This window comes from Rana temporaria, chromosome 5, assembly GCF_905171775.1.
Source record: "Rana temporaria chromosome 5, aRanTem1.1, whole genome shotgun sequence".
NCBI lineage: Eukaryota > Metazoa > Chordata > Amphibia > Anura > Ranidae > Rana > Rana temporaria.
Genome location: NC_053493.1, coordinates 107,940,158 through 107,955,584, shown reverse-complemented (window position 1 = coordinate 107,955,584; position 15,427 = coordinate 107,940,158).

Below are 15,427 nucleotides of genomic sequence, written 5' to 3'. Positions count from 1 at the left end.
CTCATATAATTTTGTTGAGTCATATTGGGGTCTCAACCTGGCTGTTATTGCTTTTCAGAGATGCCCCTTTAAACTGGTTATATATATTCCTTTAGAAGACCTCACCTTTAAGTTTGCTGTCTTGATTGCCATCACATTTGCTAGGCATGTTTCCGAGTTAGCAGCTCTGTCTCTTGTAAAGAGCCCTTTGTTGCTTTACACAAGGACCTTTTTTTTTACCTAAGGTGGTCTCAACTTTACACCTCCATTAGGACATTGTGCACTCTTTCCTCTTTCCTACCCCAAAACATGACAATGAATTTGCCCTGCATTGTCTGGATGTTGTCAGGGCTGTCAAGGTCTACCGTAAAGCCACAGCCTCTAGACAGAGTCAAACCTTGTCCTGCCATTGGGTCCTTGTAAGGGACACCCTGTTTTCTGTTCCACCAGGTGGATCAGACAACTAATTTACAAGGCATATACCCTTTAAAGAGATGTTTCCTCCCTTTCCCATCAAAGTCTATTCCACCAAAGCTATTGACATCTCCTGGGTTTTTCAGTGTCCAATTACCTGAAGGTAGCAGCATATAACCCATGGTCTATGCATACCACACCTGTGTGACATACTGTATCCAAGATAAGGAATTTACAGGTAAGTCAAAATTTCTATTTTTTCACGTAACTTATTGCTATCACATAGTAGCCTTCCAAGTGATAACATATAACTTGTGACAGATTCTCTATAATGAGACATTAGAGGTCTATTTTCTGTGCCACAATGGAAAGCATCACGACAGCAGCATGTGTTTACCCCCCCCCCCCTTTTTTCAGTTTAAGAGGGAACAGGTGGGAAGGGGGGAAGTAAAAACTTGTTTATGCAAATGTCAACAAGGCTTCACTTTCATTCCACACCTGTGCTTATCAGGGAGGACTTCCCAAATTAACCTCTCCTAACTCTGCCTAGCCAAACTCTCCACAATATATAATAACTTGCTAACTGTCTCCTTCAAATACATGTACCAAATAAAAATACTTAGGATCTTATCCTTTTTACTTTCAAACATTTTTATTTTTTTTAATACAAGAACATGAAATACACCATTTCCAGAGATGTAGTGAAAAACCGTTGTGATTACATGAAATACAAGATGTCAAGTATGAGTAAGACAATCATTCAGGATTTGACACAGTAATTCCTGACAACACCTCCCACATTTTGATTAGTGTAGCGGGATCTTTGGGGAAAGTACTCCCGACACCCCAAGTGGGAACATACTGGGCCAGATTCACAGTCAGCGGCGTAAATGTAGGCGGGCGTAGCGTATTGTAGTTATGCTACCCCGCCGCAACTTAGAGAGGCAAGTGCTGTATTCACAAAGCACTTGCGTCTAAAGTTACGGCAACGTAGCGTAAATGTTCCGGCATAAGCGCGCCTAAATCAAATGAGGAACAGGGGGGCGTGTTTTATGTAAACTAATCATGACCCCATGTAAATGACACTTTTTTCTAATGGTGCATGCGCACGCATGCTCAGTATCACGTCGAATTTTCAAATTAAATTACGCCCGCTCAATGCCTAGTCGACGGAACGTAACTTACGTTCAGCCCCATTCACAGACGACTTACGCAAACAACGTAAAACACGACGCTGTTCCGACGTCCATACCTAACATGACTTACCCCTGCTTTATGAGGGGTAACTTTACGCCGGTGTATGTCTTACGTAAACGATGTATCTTGCTACGCCGGGCGCACGTACGTTTGTGAATCGGCGTATCTAGCTCATTAGCATATTTGACACGGAAATCTACGGAAGCGCCACCTAGCGGCCAGCGTAAATATGCACCCTAAGATACGACGGTGTAAGAGACTTATGCCGCTCGTATCTTAGCCGAATTTATGCGTAACTGATTCTAAGAATCAGCCGCATAGATACGACGGCTCTCATTCGGACTTGCGACGGCGTGCATGTCAATACGCCATCGTAAGTCCTTTGAGAATCTGGGCCACTGTGCCCGGGGGCCTCCCCCATTAACCCAGGAAAAAGGGAAAAGCCTTGAGGAGGGTAGTTATGCACTAGAACCAAAGCATAGCAAGAATTACAGATAGAATTACTCATTTAGATGTCAAACCCATAGGATCACTTGGTTTGATAGAATAGACTACGGTTCAGGAGGAAAGTGAAAGAAAAGAGGAAAATAGTTGGTTTAGAGAAGAGAAAGGATGAACAGGAAAAGCGAATCAACAGGAAGGGAGATATAGACTAAACAAAAGCAAATGTTTGTCCGACCTGAGCTCCAGGTATGAAAGAAAGGCCTAGATGCAGGGCCCAAGGTTCCCAGATGGTTTCAAATGTCGAAACTGTACCTGTTAAGAAGCTAGTTAATTTCTCCTGGGACATAATCCATGAGATCTTACGCTTGGCTGCTATGAAGGAGACCTTGGGTTGTTTCCATGTCTTAGCTATGGTCAGCTTGGCCCCTAGAAGTATAAAATGGATCAATTTGCGGTTGGCTTTGGAAATCTTTGGAAGGTTCGAGTTCAGGAGAGTGATAGCTGGTGTTATCTTAGCCTTCTTTAGCCTAACATTGTTGATAATCATTTGCATTGGAGTGCACAGCAACATTAAAGATGAATTTTAGAATAAAACATGATATTCAGTAACAAATATACTATATTTTAGGAACAGCTGTTTATATGTACTGTATCTGTGTTTTATTTTTCAGATGTGGTGTCACCAAACAAATTAAGGCTGTCTTAAAACATCGCTGGTAGCTCACTGAATGCCCTTGTCTGGACAATGTTAGCATTCTTCTAATTGGTTTCACTTGTTGCTTGAAAATGCTATTTATTAAGAAACCATAATGGTTTGATTTTAAGTTTACTAGGAAAACTGTGTCTGTTCCAGAATGAGAAATGTCAGGGATATAATAAAGAATGCTAAAGAAGTCTTTTAGTGGGCAGTATATGTTAAAGAATAATGTAATGGGTATGGGAGTGGACAGTATGTGCAGGAAAGATGTATGGGAGTTATGACAGTGGGAAGAAAGGCATGAATTCTTTCCTAAATGTACATAAAATAACTGGGTACTAACATTTATACGGAAATTTGATTCAGGGAATATCTGATTGCCTCTCAGGCATCAGAAAGGACATTTTTCCCCTCCTGTAGCAAATTGGATCATGCTTTGCTGGGGTTTTTTGCCTTCCTCTGGATCAACTGTGGGTATAGTACTGTATATATGGGATTGTATGATATATGTGTGTGTGTATATATATATATTTTTTTTTTTAATTGGTCGAAATAGGTGTCCTCTTTCAACCGGACTAAGGCCCAGATTCACAAAAGAGATACGACGGCGTATCTCCTGATTAAAGCCCAAATGTACTTCCCAAAAACAGACCATCGCTATCTGGGTGTAAGCAATGGTCTCTCTGCAGTGGTCCACCACTCCCCTCCTGAGTCAGATAAATAGCTCTCTAATTAGCAAAGCTCATTTCCTCTTTGATTGACGAGATCTAGCTCTAACAGCAGGGGCATGTTGGTGTGCTGTAGATAGACTGCAATTTCCACACAAACAGCAACTGACATTCTCTGCAGAAAACTGGAAAGGGACAGAATTTTCTACTGCAGCTGCTTTCTGGCCAAAACTATTTGTAAAACGTTTATCCCTTTTCGTTTTCATGCACACTGAATGAGGGAGGGTCTCTATTGAAGGGGTAGTCTGTACTGAGGGGGTGGTCTGTACAAAGAAGGAGCTGGATGAGGTGGGAAATGTACAAGGGGTTGGGCTAGGAGGGTGATTTGTGTTACATGGGCTAGGGAATGTGGGAGGAAATCAGTACTGGGGAAATAAGGACTGATGGGGGAGATCTGTTCTGTGAGACATTTTGGATTGAGGAAGGCTTTGTACTGGGAGGAATAGGTTGTTTTTGTTATTGTACTTTGTACACCCCTCAGGTGATAGCCATGCCTGACTTATGCATTCTGTGCAATAACCACTCCTGAGCTCTGTGCATTATTCACTCCTGAATCCTGCACTCTGTGTGTTATGCACTTTTGACCTCTGCATTGCACTCTGTGGGTTATACACTCCTGCCCCTGTGTGTAATGTACGTCTTACCCTTGCCCTATAGACACTACATTGTACATTTTATACTGCTGACCACTGCACACTGAACACTGGGCTTTATATGACATACTCCCAACCACTGCACTCTAAGTACATTATACACTACTTAAGTTCTTCTTTAAGATATGGTGTGTGCAGAAAAGCATTTGTACTGGCCGTGGTAATTTTCAGTGCTGCGGTTTGTACTTGTCTGTTAAACTCTAGTTTATGAAACAGTAATTAAAACATATTGTATGATAGAGGGACTGTGATATATGTGTACTGTGTATACAGCAAGTAGGCTCAGATTTTATTTTCCTATGCCCATTTAGGCTCCTCTATCTGTTGGCACAATTTGGACATCCCACCATTTGGCTTTTTGAGCGCACCACCCCCGGGTCATTCACTATCCTAGCAATGCCCCTAATGAACTGCTTAATAAATCGTTCCTAGTCTCAAAAAATCGAATTAGTCTGTGTTGGGTGGACAAAACCTTTGTCACAGACAGCAAGACGTTGCTCTGGTACCCAGTCTACATTTAACAACTCTTCATATGTTATGGGTCAAGTGTGTTTCACTTACAGTAAGCCAATAATATATAATATATAATATAAAAGAGACTAGAATCTAAAGATAGGAGTAGTTTATATTAGCAGTGACTTATCTGTTAGATTGAAAGACAAAATAAGTAGGATTTCTCTTAAAAGGTAAATAGACTGTACATTATTGGAAATAGGTATGTGTGAAAGAGAGAACAAATCAAATTAAAGGGAAGACAAAGAAATGTAAAGAAGGAAGCATTATGAAGACAGAAATTAAATGGCAAAGGAGAACAATAAACTGTAATATACAGCTGAAATTTGACATAAAAAAAAAATCTGATGACCGCGTTTAAAGCCAGGAGGGAATTTTGTTTGCCATTTTTTAAATAAAATTGACCATATTGTCTCCAGTGTGTTGCTTTGTTTTCCTCTGGATTCCTAATAATACCTAAGGGATTTGTAGACATTGGTGAATTTGTTATAATGACTACCTACAGTACATGTCTGGGGCTCCCACGACTAACATGAGAATCACTGAGGTTACTATTCTTACTGCTAAGATAGCAATATTCAGTTTTAAAAGTTTGTGATTTTTTGTATATTTTTAAAGTATAACTTTACTTTTAGTAACATGTTACATGCTACACCTGTATTTATGGTAATCCATGTATCAGGTTACTAATGCAGCAGCCCCACTCACCCCTGAAATCCCCCACTGTGACTGCGGATGGGAGATCCTCTCCATGCACCTGATGTCACATTTTAAAAACAGTACCGCTGTGCAAGGCTCTGCCCACACAGTCTCATCATATATTCACAACAATCTGTGAATGAATGAACTACATGTCCCATCTGCCTCTCCACAGACAGCTTGTAGTTCTCAATGAACTACCATCGAATCATCAGCACCTTCGAAGTTCATCAACTCTTCCTACAGCAGTAACTGCCTGCCCATATGGTGGTATGGACAGACAGCTGTCAGGAGTGTCTACAGTAGCCTGACTTTGCAATGGCAATCTACTATTTGCAGGCTTCGTGGTAAAAAAACATATTTTTAACTTGCCAAATCTTTTGCATTTATTTTATTTTTTAAAGATGAACTTACCCTTTAATGATTGATATAGTGCAGACATCCTTTCAAAAATATTTATTTCGCATATGGATACCAAGTCAAAGTATAATACAGGTTAAATGTATTCAGTACAGTGTAAAGATCCAAAGATCACTAATGTAAGTTCAATATCCAACGAGTACATATGAGTAAAAACACAGGGTGTATCACATACTTGACATATTTTCCTTAAAATGGTGATAAATGAATCCGTGTAATGTGCAAATGAAGTGAAAGTGCTCAGTTCAAATGCAATTCCTAATAAATCCTAAAACAGCTACAAAGGCATATCAATATATAAAATATAATATGGTGACAATTCTCTTGCATGAGTACCGGTGACAGGTGACTTCCTGGCTCCTGTGCGACTTTATATGTGGATGTCCCCTTACCTTACCGCTGTAAGGTAACAGAATGTGAGTGTATTTTTATAGTGTCCCAGTGTGTCTCCTGGCAGCTTGTGGCTCCCAGCCCTGTGTGGCCTACCCTATCCGGTACAGACCTTGGGCTAGATCCACGAAGCACGCCGCTTCTTTACGGCCGGCGTAGTGTATCTCAGATACACTACGCCATCGTAACTTACAGCGTATTTCCCGTATTCTCAAAGAATTTGCGCCGTAAGTTACGGCGGTGTAGTGTAACTGTATCGGCGTAAGGGCGCGCAATTCAAATGGATGAGATGGGGGCGTGTTTTATGGTAATACGTCTTGACCCGACGTAAATGAAGTTTTTTCTGAACGGCGCATGCGCCGTCCGTGGGGGTATCCCAGTGCCCATGCTCAAAATTAACCTGCAACAAGCCAATGCTTACGACATGAACGTCATTCTATGCAAAGCCCTATTCGCGAACGACTTACGCGAATTACGTAAAATTTTCGAAATTCGACGCAGGAACGACGTCCATACTTAACATAGGATACACCTCATATAGCAGGGGTAACTACAGTAGGTGAAGCCGATTTTGTGTCAATCTCGCTCTCTTTCTCAGCGAGATTGAGCACCTACGAGCCCCATCGCGGGAGCCAGCGCCGAGCTGGCTTGCCGCGATGGAGACAGAGCCGTCATAGAAGCGACGGGAGATCCGACTTGGATTCCCGCCAATTCTACACGTGTGCGGCGTTTGTTATGAATCCTGAGGGGGAAGTCCCCGCCGGATTTTAAATAAAAATCCGGCATGGGTCCCCCCCCTCAGGAGCATACCGGGCCCTTAGGTCTGTTATGGGTTGTAAGGAGAGCCCCCCTACGCCGAAAAAAACGGCGTAGGGGGTCCCCCTACAATCCATACCAGACCCGTATCCAAAGCACGCTACCCGGCCAGCCAGGAAGGGAGTGGGGACGAGCGAGCGCCCCCCCCCCCTCCTGAGCCGTACCAGGCTGCATGCCCTCAACATGGGGGGGTTGGGTGCTCTGGGGCAGGGGGGCGCACTGCGGCCCCCCCCACCTCAGAGCACCCTGTCCCCATGTTGATGAGGACAGGGCCCCTTCCCGACAACCCTGGCCGTTGGTTGTCGGGGTATGCGGGCGGGAGGCTTATCGGAATCTGGGAGCCCCCTTTAATAAGGGGGCCCCCAGATACCGGCCCCCCACCCTAAGTGAATGAGTATGGGGTACATCGTACCCCTACCCATTCACCTGCAAGAAAAGTGGTAAAAACACAAATAAACCACACAGTGTATTAAAATATTTTATTTTTCTGCTCCGGAGGCCGCCCCCTGTCTTCTTTATTAGCTCTTTTACCAGGGGGGGCTTCTTCTTTGACGTCTTCGGGTGGGTGGGGGCCGCCGTCTGGTTCTCTTCCACCGCCGGGGGGGGGTGGCTTTTAAAAAAGCCCCCACCCCCCCGGCGGGTTTCCTCCGGCGTCTTCGGCGGGGCTCTTCTTCTTCCGCTATCCCGACGGGTCTTCTCAACTCTCCGGGGTTCTCCTTCTGTCTTCGCCGCTCTCCGTTGTTGACTCGTCGCACCCCGGTTCTTCGTCTCGCAGTCCGGTCCCTTCTTCCGTGCTGTACGTCTTCTTCTGTGCTGTGAGTTCTTCTTCCGCGCTGTGACGTCATGTTCTTCACTTCTCTTCTTCTCCCCATGTTGACTCGCCGGTCCTCCTCGCTGAAATGACGGATGCGCGCCTTGCATCGGACCTATATAGGCCTCGCAGTCCCATCATGCTCTGTACCTACCCATGTGATACCTACCCACGTGGGTAGGTATCACATGGGTAGGTACCAGAGCATGATGGGATTGTGAGGCCTATATAGGTCCGATGCAAGGCGCGCATCCGTCATTTCAGCGAGGAGGACCGGCGAGTCAACATGGGGAGAAGAAGAGAAGTGAAGAACATGACGTCACAGCGCGGAAGAAGAACTCACAGCACAGAAGAAGACGTACAGCACGGAAGAAGGGACCGGACTGCGAGACGAAGAACCGGGGTGCGACGAGTCAACAGCGGAGAGCGGCGAGACCCCCCGGATAGCGGAGAAGACCCGTCGGGATAGCGGAAGAAGAAGAGCCCCGCCGAAGACGCCGGAGTTAACCCGCCGGGGGGGTGGGGGCTTTTTTAAAAGCCACCCCCCCGGCGGTGGAAGAGAACCAGACGGCGGCCCCCACCCACCCGAAGACGTCAAAGAAGAAGCCCCCCCTGGTAAAAGAGCTAATAAAGAAGACAGGGGGCGGCCTCCGGAGCAGAAAAATAAAATATTTTAATACACTGTGTGGTTTATTTGTGTTTTTACCACTTTTCTTGCAGGTGAATGGGTAGGGGTACGATGTACCCCATACTCATTCACTTAGGGTGGGGAGGCCGGTATCTGGGGGCCCCCTTATTAAAGGGGGCTCCCAGATTCCGATAAGCCTCCCGCCCGCATACCCCGACAACCAACGGCCAGGGTTGTCGGGAAGGGGCCCTGTCCTCATCAACATGGGGACAGGGTGCTCTGAGGTGGGGGGGCCGCAGTGCGCCCCCCTGCCCCAGAGCACCCAACCCCCCCATGTTGAGGGCATGCAGCCTGGTACGGCTCAGGAGGGGGGGGGGGCGCTCGCTCGTCCCCACTCCCTTCCTGGCTGGCCGGGTAGCGTGCTTTGGATACGGGTCTGGTATGGATTGTAGGGGGACCCCCTACGCCGTTTTTTTCGGCGTAGGGGGGCTCTCCTTACAACCCATAACAGACCTAAGGGTCCGGTATGCTCCTGAGGGGGGGACCCATGCCGGATTTTTATTTAAAATCCGGCGGGGACTTCCCCCTCAGGATTCATAACACGCCGCACACGTGTAGAATTGGCGGGAATCCAAGTCGGATCTCCCGTCGCTTCTATGACGCGCTTGCTGGGATGTGCTGTCACTATTCCAGTGAGTGTGAGATGCCGGCGAGATCTCGGCACCCTGTCGCCGAGAATCAGCGCGACGCTGTCGTGCTAAAAGCACAATATCACAAACACCTACTGTATACGCCGAAAAAAGCCTTACGGAAACAACGTAAAAAAATGCGCCGGCCGGACGTACGTTCGTGGATCGCCGTATCTAGCTAATTTGAATACTCGACGTGGAAATCGATGGAAACGCCACCTAGCGGCCAGCGTAAATATGCGCCTTAGATCCGACGGCGTACTAAGACGTACGCCAGTCGGATCTAGCCCAGCTTCAGGCGTATCTTGTTTTGTGGATACAAAACAAATATACGCCGGAGCAAACTAGACGGTACGCGGCGTGTAATAGATACAAGGAAAAGGGGGGTTAGAACTGCGCCATGGCACCCAGACTTCGTGTGTTATAAAGTCAATTGGATAAAGTAGACTTCAGGGTTTAAAAAGAAGAAAGTCAATAAAATTCTCCAGGGGTTCCACGATCCTAATGTACGGAATGATGAATCCCACCCAGATGGTCCACACTTATTCCATATATAACTCGACTGCCAGAGTCATGAGCAGCTTACCAGATCATTGACTTAAAACAGCAGTCGACTGTGACCCAGCCGCGGCCTTTAAGGAGAGGAGGGGGGGGGGGAGACCCACTTCCTAGATGTATCACTCACTCCCCAGAGATTGACAGAGGCGCAGAGTCTATGAGAGAGGGTCCACTGTGATTCACAGCACACTATGTGTGAAATCCCACCACCGATATTAGAAGCAGCTTACCAGAACTCCAATCATAAACAACAGTCGGCTATGACCCAGCCACGGCCTTTGGGGAGATTCCACTCCCTGGATGAAATCACCACTTGCACCCTCGATAATTAACAATGGTGTCACCGCAATAATGTAGTAATCACAAGGAGCATTTGAAATTGCCGGCCGGCATGTAACAGAGCGAAGCCCTTACTCCAAACGTAATGACGTCACCGCACGTCCTCCCAGACGCGTTTCGTCATTCGACGTTATCAACATCCCATGTTACATGCCGGCCGGCAATTTCAAATGCTCCTTGTGATTACTACATTATTGCGGTGACACCATTGTTAATTATCGAGGGTGCAAGTGGTGATTTCATCCAGGGAGTGGAATCTCCCCAAAGGCCGCGGCTGGGTCATAGCCGACTGTTGTTTATGATTGGAGTTCTGGTAAGCTGCTTCTAATATCGGTGGTGGGATTTCACACATAGTGTGCTGTGAATCACGGTGGACCCTCTCTCATAGACTCTGCGCCTCTGTCAATCTCTGGGGAGTGAGTGATACATCTAGGAAGTGGGTCTCCCCCCCCCTCCTCTCCTTAAAGGCCGCGGCTGGGTCACAGTCGACTGCTGTTTTAAGTCAATGATCTGGTAAGCTGCTCATGACTCTGGCAGTCGAGTTATATATGGAATAAGTGTGGACCATCTGGGTGGGATTCATCATTCCGTACATTAGGATCGTGGAACCCCTGGAGAATTTTATTGACTTTCTTCTTTTTAAACCCTGAAGTCTACTTTATCCAATTGACTTTATAACACACGAAGTCTGGGTGCCATGGCGCAGTTCTAACCCCCCTTTTCCTTGTTCTTATATTTGTGCTTCTGCACCAGAACTGCTGCCTTCCCTATTTTTCATATATATATTTCCTTTGATTTATATATTTCTTGTGGTATATTAATTTTGTGCATTAATTATTTAGCTGGATAAGCGCAATTTTTACTATTATAGTGTAATAGATACGCCAGCGTAACTTCTTTGTGGATCTGGCCCCTTATTTTTTATATTTCGGTCTTAGCACCTTTTAATTTGTATTCCAGTCATTTTACTTATTTTATTATTTTACTGTGTCAGTTTTACCCAGCTGATGGTTTTGTTTTTCTATCTAGGCCATTAGGCTTGGATTTAGTTTACATTGTTTGCCTATATCAATTACGGCCATACATCGTCAATTTCCGGCCTCTGAGCCACCGAATATTTGGCTGTCGAATGGACATCGATGCTGTTTACCTCTGAACATCCACTCGAAAATGGACGCCGCTCTATTTCCGGCGACCGGAGCTCTTTGAAAACGGCCGCTGTTCCATTTCTGGCAACTGTAACCACAAGAAAATGGCCGCTATATGTACCAATTGATACAGATATAAAAGACACTTTCCATAGCCTCTAGTTATCCCCTGATGAAGTCATGTGACAGTGACGAATACGCGTCGGGGAACTCTAAGGCACCGGAAGTGACGTGGGCGAGCTTGCTGCTCGTTTTTTACATGCCTGTTTGTTACTCCTTATTGTGAGTACTTTGATTTTACTTTTGCTGTCACCAAATAAATATTTTGAAACTACTACACTATTTGCGTATCCGTCTTTACATCTCCCCACACCCCATTGCGAGGCCTAGTGATGCAGACACACCAGGCACACAAAAGGGGACTCTGATTTCAGATAAGAGATATACACCAGCAGCGCCGAAGACACCAGCCGCCATAAAACACACTGGGTCCATATAAAGATACGCCCACATGCTGTTACCTTACAGCGGTAAGGTAAGGGGACATTCACATATTAAGTCACACAGGAGCTAGGAAGTCACCTGACACCAGCACGCCATGCCAGAGAATTGTCACCAGCGCCAGCACTTTATTCTTTGTATATTGTCACCTATTTATCCAGCACTTGATACTTTATGGACATTATTCATTTTACCTGCTCTTTTTTTTTCAGTTGAAGTTTCTTACATATTATTATATTTTATATATTGATATGCCTTTGTAGCCGTTTTAAGATTCATTAGGGATTGCATTTGTACTGAGCACTTTCACTTCATTTGCACATTACACAGATTCTTTTATCGCCATTTTAAGGAAAATATGTTTTTTACATAGTTTTTTTACTCATATGTACTCATTGGTTATTGAACATTACTCATTCTACAGCGCAACACTACCTCTATTATATATTTCTTCTTGGGTTCTGACATCACCTTCGGTGTTTGCAGCAGTATTCCTATGTATAGATATTGGTAGCGCAGGATTATTATTTTATTTCACTAATGTAAGTTCACCACCCATATAACTCTATGGAGTTTTTACTCTTGAAGGAAATCTGAACTTAGAGAAATAATTAGATGGCAGCTGCTGACCTTTCCTTCCAAAAATGTTACTTGCCTGGCTGTCATGCTGTCATGCTGATCCAAAAAATTCAATACTTTCTCAGACAGTGACCTGGAACAAGTGTGAACATCATGAGTGCTGAATTCACCCGCTAAATGATTTTTTTAGATTCGTGAATCAGAAAGTCTTGAAGATGTTGGATCATCATATAAGCCTGTATCTAGCATATCCATGGGAAGGGCAACTGTCAAGGAAGACTTTCCATAGCACAGATGAAGTTTCCAGGTACATATATATGCAAATGCACAGTCCGGAAACTGGCCGAGCAGATGTGCATGGATGTGGGCATAGGCGTGTGCGAATGCGCATACAAAGGCGCACAGCCAAGTGCGTGTCTGTCGCCAAACATACTTATTAAATAAGGCTCATTGTTGTTTGGTTCGCTGTATTTATCCCTGATTTCTGTGTCTGACCCCTGATCTTAATCTGGCTTGCACCTGACTAAGTTTGCCTGCTACCTGCCCTGACCCCAACTTTGTTTCTGGATTCTGCTTCTGCCTCCTGTTCCTGCCTGATCTGCCTCACCATTGCTGGCATTGGCCTGTGACCTGCCATTTATGCATGATCTGCCTGTCTTTTACTGACCCAGCTTGTCTGACCCTGCACCCTTCTCATCCAGCCTGCTTCAGCTTCTTCAGTCCAGCAAGCTCACATCTGGTTCCTGCTTCCTGCTGCACTTCCACAGTACATCACCAACCAAGTCTCATTGCCAACTCATCGGTCACTAGCTTGTCCTGCTGCCACATCTGCCTGCTGACAACTGCTGCCTTACAGACATCTGGACTGATCACAGGCACTTGTACCCCACCATGCCCTTGTAGCTTCTGTCTCACTTCCAGTGGCCCCAGAGCCAGAGCTGTATGAGAGGCCTTCTTCTTCATGGCTCACTAACCAGGTGCATGACAGCAACACTTGCAGCCTCAGTATTTCTTTCAGCACAGGTTTACTTTAAGGCTGAAGACTTGCACTAAGGTGGAACAAGGGATACTTTATATTGTTAAATAGTAGATGTATACATTTAAATCTATATATTAGATTTAAAAGAATGTTGGCTATAGAGGAAAGATGGACATAGGGATTTGAGTTTATCTATCTTTCTAGAAAAAAAAAAAACATTTGCCCATTGTTTACTCCCATAGAGATATCATACTCTCATTTAGCTCCTACACTATATTGTCAAAAGTATTGAGACACCTGCCTTAAAGGGGTGTTCCAGCCTTTTTTTAGCTGGCTTTTAATATGTAGCTGCTGGCTTTTAATAAACAGACACTTACCTGCTCCACGGCTCCAGCTCCTCGCCGGCCGGGGCTCCGCTCCTCGCCCCCCCTCGCCGGCCGGAGTCTTCATTCTTAGTGTGGGCACCCGGCAGTGACAGCTTTCGGCTTCAAGGCCAGGCACCCACTGCGCATGCGCGAGCGGCACTGTGCATGCGCGAGCAGCGCTGTCCGATTGGACAGGCGCTCGCCTACAGGGACGGGCTGCAATAAGGCGATTAAGCTAATCGCCTTACCAGCCCCTCGACGGAAGGAGGAAGTGGGACAGGAAGTCCCCTTCTCCTGAAGCCCCCACTCCCCCCCTAAAAAAACTTACATGCCAAATGTGGCATGTAAGGGGGCGAGGAGTGGGTTAAGCGGAAGTTCCATTTTTAGGTGGAGCTCCGCTTTAACATGCACATGAACTTTAATGACATCCCAGTCTTAGTCCGTAAGGTCCAATATTGTGTTGGCCCACCCTTTACAGCTATAACAGTTTCAACTCTTCTGGGAAGGCTGTCCTCAAGATTTAGAAGTGTGTCTATGGGAATTGTTGAGCATTCTTCCAGAAGCACATGTTTCCTTCACTTGAACTAAGGTGCCAAGCCCAACCCCTAAAAAAACATAATCCATCTTCCACCAAATGATTTGTTCCAGTGCACGAAGCAAGATCCATGAAGACAAGGATGAGTGAGTTTGGGGTGGAGGAACTTGACTAGCCTGCACAGAGTCCTGACCTCAACTTGATAGACAAGGGCCCAGATTCACAAAGCACTTACGCCGACGTATAACAAGTTACGCCGACGTAAGTGCAAATGACATATCTGTGCGCCAGACCTACAAACAGATATGCGCCTAAAACCAGGCTACACCCCGCCGACGGCATAGGGTGGGCATTCATTTAGGCTGGGAGCATGGTGCCGCTCCCATTGATTAGCCATTCAAACATGCAAATGAGGGAAATACGACGGTTCACAAACCTGCGTGCGCCCGACGAAGGCTACGCGAGGTGCGCGTAAGTTGTACATCTGGCGTAAAGTTATTCCCCATAAAGGAGGTGCAACCCAGCAGCAGAAATGCAAAGGTCTGCACCAGGAAACACAAGTCGGCGTATTTTACGTTGGACGTGTGTCTGGCTGGGCGTAGGTTACGTTCACGCCATACGCAGTGATCCGGCATAGTTTAGGCAGTTGTTCCGACCGGGTTGTGAGCAGACGCAGGGGGATGCGTCCACGTCACAGCGCATGTGCAGTTCGTGATACGTATCTGTCTGGTGCTCGGCCCATCATTTGCATGGGGTCACGCCTCATTTGCATGGGTCACGCCCACTTCCACCTGCTGCCTGCGCCCTCGAAAACCTACGCCACGCTGACGCAGCGTTTGGAGCAATAGCTTGCTGAATGCATTGCTTGCCTCTCTGCGCTGCATTGGCGTAGCGTACATTGGTTATTCTACGGCGGCGTAATGTGCATCTGCTCTTTGTGAATCTGGGCCAATATGTTTAACTGGGACTGTAAACTGCAATTACTTGTTTTTATAGAACTGCTTAACCCTAACAACCAACCAGATTATATCTCAAATCTGATCAGTTGCCAAGTGTAAGTACACCATTTACATTGTATGTGAAAAAAACAATTGTTACCAAGAAAAACCCACCACTCTTGGGTTACCACTAGAGTTTAGCGGACACCTGGATGTTCGGGTTCGACGGGTTCGGCCGAACTTCGGAAAAAAGTACGGGTTCGGGACCCGAACTTGACCCCGAACCCCATTGAAGTCAGGGAGGACCTGAACTTTTCAGTACTAAAATGTCTCTAAAACACTAATGGAAAGGGCTAGAGGCAGCACAATGTTGATAAGAGCATGGCAAGTACTCTGAAAATAAAAGT